The following is a 6,000-nucleotide window of genomic DNA, read 5'->3' on the forward strand; positions in this document are numbered from 1 at the left end:
AGTACTAGAGTGGGGTGCCATTGCCTTCTCCAATCTATGTAGCTAGCTTATGATAATGAAAAAAAACAAAGTCACCTATATGCAACAGTATTGGAGAATTGCAAAAAGCATTGACTGAAAGAAGCCAGGACCAAAAGTGTATGTTCTCCATAAATGCAATTTCTCTAAAGTTCAAAACCCAGGCATATCTAAACTGTAAAGTTAGAAGTCACAGTAGTGATTACCTTGGGGAAGAGGGAGGAAGCAGTAGATAGGAGGGGGCTTGCAGGGGATTTCTTAAGTGCTGATAACTTCATATACCTTGGCTTGTGTAGTCATTACACAAGTGTTTACATTGCCTCAATCCACGGAGCTGTTTATTTGGTTTGTGCATTTGTGTGAATGTTGTACTTCAATAAAAAAAAAGTTGAAAAAAACCATTCATGTCCACACTGTTAGGCATCATAAGTTTGTATCACTTACACTGGTAATGTGGAGAGAGTCCTGTGTGAGGGAAGTTATTAGCCAACATATTGATAGACTAGAGCAGGCTGCTAAACACTCAGCTGCAGAAGGATCTAGTGAACCTCCATTTGTTGTCCACCCCTATTAACCATCAGAGCCAATACTGGAAAGAAACTATGTTTGTAATGAATATGAAAACCTTTTTAATTAAATATAGCTCTGTTGAATCTTAGTTAGATCCCTTTTTTCAATACGAACATTGTGTATTTATGCCCTAATTTTTACTTAATTGATCTTGCTAGAGGTTTTATTAGAACTGTCAAAGAACAAACTTTTGAGTTTGTTTATCCTATCATATAGAGAAGGAAATGGCAACCCACTTCAATATTCTTGCCTGGAGAATCCCATGGACAGAGGAGCCTGGCAAGCTACAGTCCATGGGGTCGCAAGAGTTGGACACGACTTAGCGACTAAACCACCACCACCATCCTATTGTATCTTTTCTGTGCTATTAACTCTAGCTTTATTGTACCATTTCACACCACCATTTAGAATGACCACCATTAGAAACTCTACAAATAGCAAATGCTGGAGAGGATGTGGAGAAAAACCCTCCTACACTGTTGGTGGGAATGTAAATTGGTACAACCACTGTGCAAAACAGTATGGAGTTTCCTCAGAAAACTAAAAATAGAATTATCATATGATCCAGCAATCCCACTTCTGGGCATATATCTAGACAAAACTCTAATTTAAAAAGATACATTTACCCTCATGTTCATAGCAACACTATTCACAGTAGCCTAGATATAGAAACAACCTAAATGACCATCCACAGATGAATGGATAAAGAAGATATGGTACATATATACAATGGAATACTACTCGGCCATGAAATAAGGCCATTTGCAGCAACATGGATGCAACTAGAGATAATCATACTAAGTGAAGTAAGTCAGAAAGAGAAAGACAAATACCATATGATATCACTTACGTGTGGAATCTAAAATATGACACAAATAAACTTATCTATTGGAGAAGGAAATGGCAACCCACTCCAGTATTCTTGCCTGGAGAATTCCATGGACAGAGAAGGCTGGCAGGCTATATAGTCCATGAGATCGCAGAGTCGGACATGACTGAGCGATTATCAAACCTATCTATGAAATAGAAACAGACTCACAGACATAGAGAACAAACTTAGGGTTGCCAAGGGTGAGGAGGTTGGAGGAGGGACGGACTGGGAGGTTGGGGTTAGCAGATGTAAGCTTTTTATACTTATGGGATGAGTAAACAACAGTTTATAGTTCAGTTGCTCAGTCGTGTCTGACTCTTTGCAACCCCATGAACCACAGCACAGCAGGCCTCCCTGTCCATCACCAACTTCCGGAATTTACCCAAACTCATGTCCATTGAGTCGGTGATGCCATCCAACCATCTCATCCTCTGTCATCCCCTTCTCCTCCCGCCCTCAATCTTACCCAGCATCAGGGTCTTTTCAAATGAGTAAACAACAAGTTCCTACTATATAGCACAGAGAATTATATTCAGGATCTTATGACAAACCATAATGGAAGAAAGTATTAAAAAATAATGTATATGTATGTATTATATAACTGGATAACTTTGCTGTACAGCAGAAATTAACACATTTTTTAAATTAATTTTTTAATTGAAGGATAATTGTTTTACAGAATTTTGTTGTTTTCTGTCAAACATGAATCAGCCATCTAAAGTGAAAGTGAAAGTCACTCAGTCATGTCCAGCTCTTTGCGACCCCATGGGCTATACAGTGCTTGGAATTCTCCAGGCCAGAATACTGGAGTGGGTAGCCTTTCCCTTCTCCAGGGGATCTTCCCAACCCAGGGATTGAACCCAGGTCTCCCACATTGCAGTCAGATTCGTTACCCACTGAGCCACATATCCCCTCCCTCTTGAAACTCCCTCCCTTCTCCCTCCCCATCCCACCTCCCTAGGTTGTTACAGAGCCCCTGTTTGAGTTCCCTCACTCATACAGAAAATTCCCATTGGCTATCTATTTTACATATGGGAATATATAAGTTTCCATGTTACTCTCTCCATATATCTTACCCTCTCCTTCCCCTCCTCTTTTCCATAAGTCTGTTCTCTATATCTGTTTCTCCATTGCTTCCCTACAAATAAATTCATCAGTACCATCTTTCTAGATTCCATATATATGCGCTAGTATACTATATTTATTGTTCTCTTTCTGACTTACTTCACTCTGTACAAAAGGCTCTAGGTTCATCCACCTTCTTCAGTTCAGTTCAGTCGCTCAGTCATGTCCGACTCTTTGCGACCCCATGAACCGCAGCACTCCAGGCCTCCCTGTCCAACACCAACTCCCGGAGTTCACCCAGACTCACATCCATCGAGTCAGTGATGCCATCCAGCCATCTCATCCTCTGTCATCCCCTTCTCCTCCTGCCCCCATTCCCTCCCAGCATCAGAGTCTTTTCCAATGAGTCAACTCTTCGCATGAGGTGGCCAGAGTACTGGAGTTTCAGCTTTAGCATCATTCCTTCCAAAGAAATCCCAGGGCTGATCTCCTTCAGAATGGACTGGTTGGATCTCCTTGCAGTCCAACAGACTCTCAAGAGTCTTCTCCAGCACCACAATTCAAAAGCATCAATTCTTCGGCGCTCAGCCTTCTTCACAGTCCAACTCTCACATCCATACATGACCACAGGAAAAACCATAGCCTTGACTAGATGGACCTTTGTTGGCAAAGTAATGTCTCTGCTTTTGAATATGCTATCTAGGTTGGTCATAACTTTCCTTCCAAGGAGTAAGCATCTTTTAATTTCATGGCTGCAGTCACCATCTGCAGTGATTTTGGAGCCCCCAAAAGTAAAGTCTGACACTGTTTCCACTGTTTCCCCATCCATTTCCCATGAAGTGATGGAACCAGATGCCATGATCTTCATTTTCTGAATGTTGAGCTTTAAGCCAACTTTTTCACTCTCCTCTTTCACTTTCATCAAGAGGCTTTTGAGTTCCTCTTCACTTTCTGCCATAAGGGTGGTGTCATCTGCATATCTGAGGTTATTGATATTTCTCCCAGCAATCTTGATTCCAGCTTGTGTTTCTTCCAGTCCAGCGTTTCTCACGATGTACTCTGCATATAAGTTAAATAAACAGGGTGACAATATACAGCCTTGACATACTCCTTTTCCTATTTGGAAGCAGTCTGTTGTTCCATGTCCAGTTCGAACTGTTGCTTCCTGACCTGCATACAAATTTCTCAAGAGCAGGTCAGGTGGTCTGGTATTCCCATCTCTTTCAGAATTTCCCACAGTTTATTGTGATCCACACAGTCAAAGGCTTTGGCATAGTCAATAAAGCAGAAATAGATGTTTTTCTGGAACTCTCTTGCTTTTTCCATGATCCAGCAGATGTTGGCAATTTGATCTCTGGTTTCTCTGCCTTTTCTAAAACCAGCTTGAACATCAGGAAGTTCACGGTTCACATATTGCTGAAGCCTGGCTTGGAGAATTTTGAGCATTTCTTTATTAGAGTGTGAGATGAGTGCAATTGTGTGGTAGTTTGAGCATTCTTTGGCATTGCCTTTCTTTGGGATTGGAATGAAAGCTGTCCTTTTCCAGTCCTGTGGCCACTACTGAGTTTTTCAAGTTTTCTGGCATATTGAGTGTAGTACTTTCACAGCATCATCTTTCAGGATTTGGAATAACTCAGCTGGAATTCTATCACCTCCACTAGCTTTGTTTGTAGTGATGCTTTCTAAGGCCCACTTGACTTCACATTCCAGGATGTCTGGCTCTAGGTCAGTGATCACACCATCCACCTTCTTAGAACTGATCAAATGCATTCCTTTTTATGGCTGGGTAATATTCCATTGTATACATGTACCACAGCTTCTTTATCCATTCATCTGTCAATGGACATTTAAGTTGCTTCCAAGTTCTAGCTATCATAAATAGTGCTGCAATGAACACTGGGGTACATGTGTATTTTTCAATTTTGGTTTCCTCAGGGTATATGCCTAGGAGTGGGATTTCTGGGTCATACAGTGTTTTTTCCTTAGTTTTTTTAAGGAATCTCCATACTTTCTTCCATAGTGGCTGTATCAATTTACAATCCAACAGTACAAGAGGGTTTCCTTTTCTCCACACCTTCTTCAGCGTTTATTGTTTGTAGACTTCTTGATGAAGGCCATTCTAACTGGTGTGAGTTGATACCTCACTGTAGTTTTGATTTCCATTTCTCTAATAATGATCCCTGGGTTGAGAAGATCCCCTGGAGGAGGGCATAGCAACCCACTCCAGTATTACTGCCTGGAAAATCCCCATGAACAGAGGAGCCTGACAGGCTATACATACAGTCCATGGGATTACAAAGAGTTGGACACTACTGAGCGAACTAAGTTCAGCACAATAATAAGTGATGTTGAGCATCTTATCATGTGTTTGTTAGCCATCTGTATGTCTTTGGAGAAATGTCTGCTTAGGTCTTTCTCCCACTTTTTGATTGGGTTGTTTGTTTTTCTGGTATTGACTTGTACGAGCTGCTTATATATTTTGGAAATTAATCCTTTGTCAGCTGTTTCATTTCCTATTATTTTCTCCCATTCTGAGGGTTGTTTTTTCACCTTGTTTATAGTTTCCTTTGCTGTGCAAAAGCTTTTAAGTTTAATTAGGTCCCCCTGTTACTCTGGGAGGTGAGTCATAGAGGATCTTGCTTTGATTTATGTCACTAAGTGTTCTTCCTATGTTTTCCTCTAAGAGTTTTATCAGAAATTAACACAACATTGTTAATCAATGATACTTCAATTAAAAAAAAAAAAAGGAACAAGGAAAATAGTGATTCTTTTGGTATAGCTGAAAAAAAAATGTCCACGAATTCTTTGATATTCCTCCTATCAACAGGAAGACTTTTAGTCTTCCTTTGAATATGGGTTGCCCCGAGTGACTTGCTTCCAACCAACAGAATATAATGGAATGACACATGACTTCTGAAGATAGATTAGTAAAAGTGACATAGCTTCTGCCAGGCTCTCTAAGCATCCAGCCCAGCCACCATGCCTTGTCAAGCAGCCACGTGGACCAACCACAAGTAGGTATTCTGGGCATGACCCCATGGAGTTTCTAGCCAATAGCTAGTATTAACTAACTAGCCAAGCAAGTTAGCGAGCCTTCAGATGGTTCCACAGTCCAGACTTTGAGCCATTCTAGCTGATTCTGAGTGGAGACAAGATGTCCCCACCGAACTCTGTGTAAATTACAGATTTGTAAGCAAAGTAAATGCTATGATTGTTCTGAACCAGTAAATTTTGGAGATCCTAGACTTACTACAGTTCACCTTTAATTAGTACTTTTACCAGTTCCCCCATATAGAATTTTATATTATTATTATAATCAAAAGTTTAACTCCATTTCTCTCTCTCTTTTATTGTGCTATTGTCATATATTTTACTTCTATACATATTCAAATCCCCACAAGATATTATAAACCAGTCTGTATTCATTTAGATTACCCACATACCTTTCTGGTGCTCTTCATTCCTGATGGTTCCAT

Source organism: Bubalus kerabau, chromosome 16 (genome assembly GCF_029407905.1).
Source record: "Bubalus kerabau isolate K-KA32 ecotype Philippines breed swamp buffalo chromosome 16, PCC_UOA_SB_1v2, whole genome shotgun sequence".
NCBI classification, from domain to species: domain Eukaryota; kingdom Metazoa; phylum Chordata; class Mammalia; order Artiodactyla; family Bovidae; genus Bubalus; species Bubalus kerabau.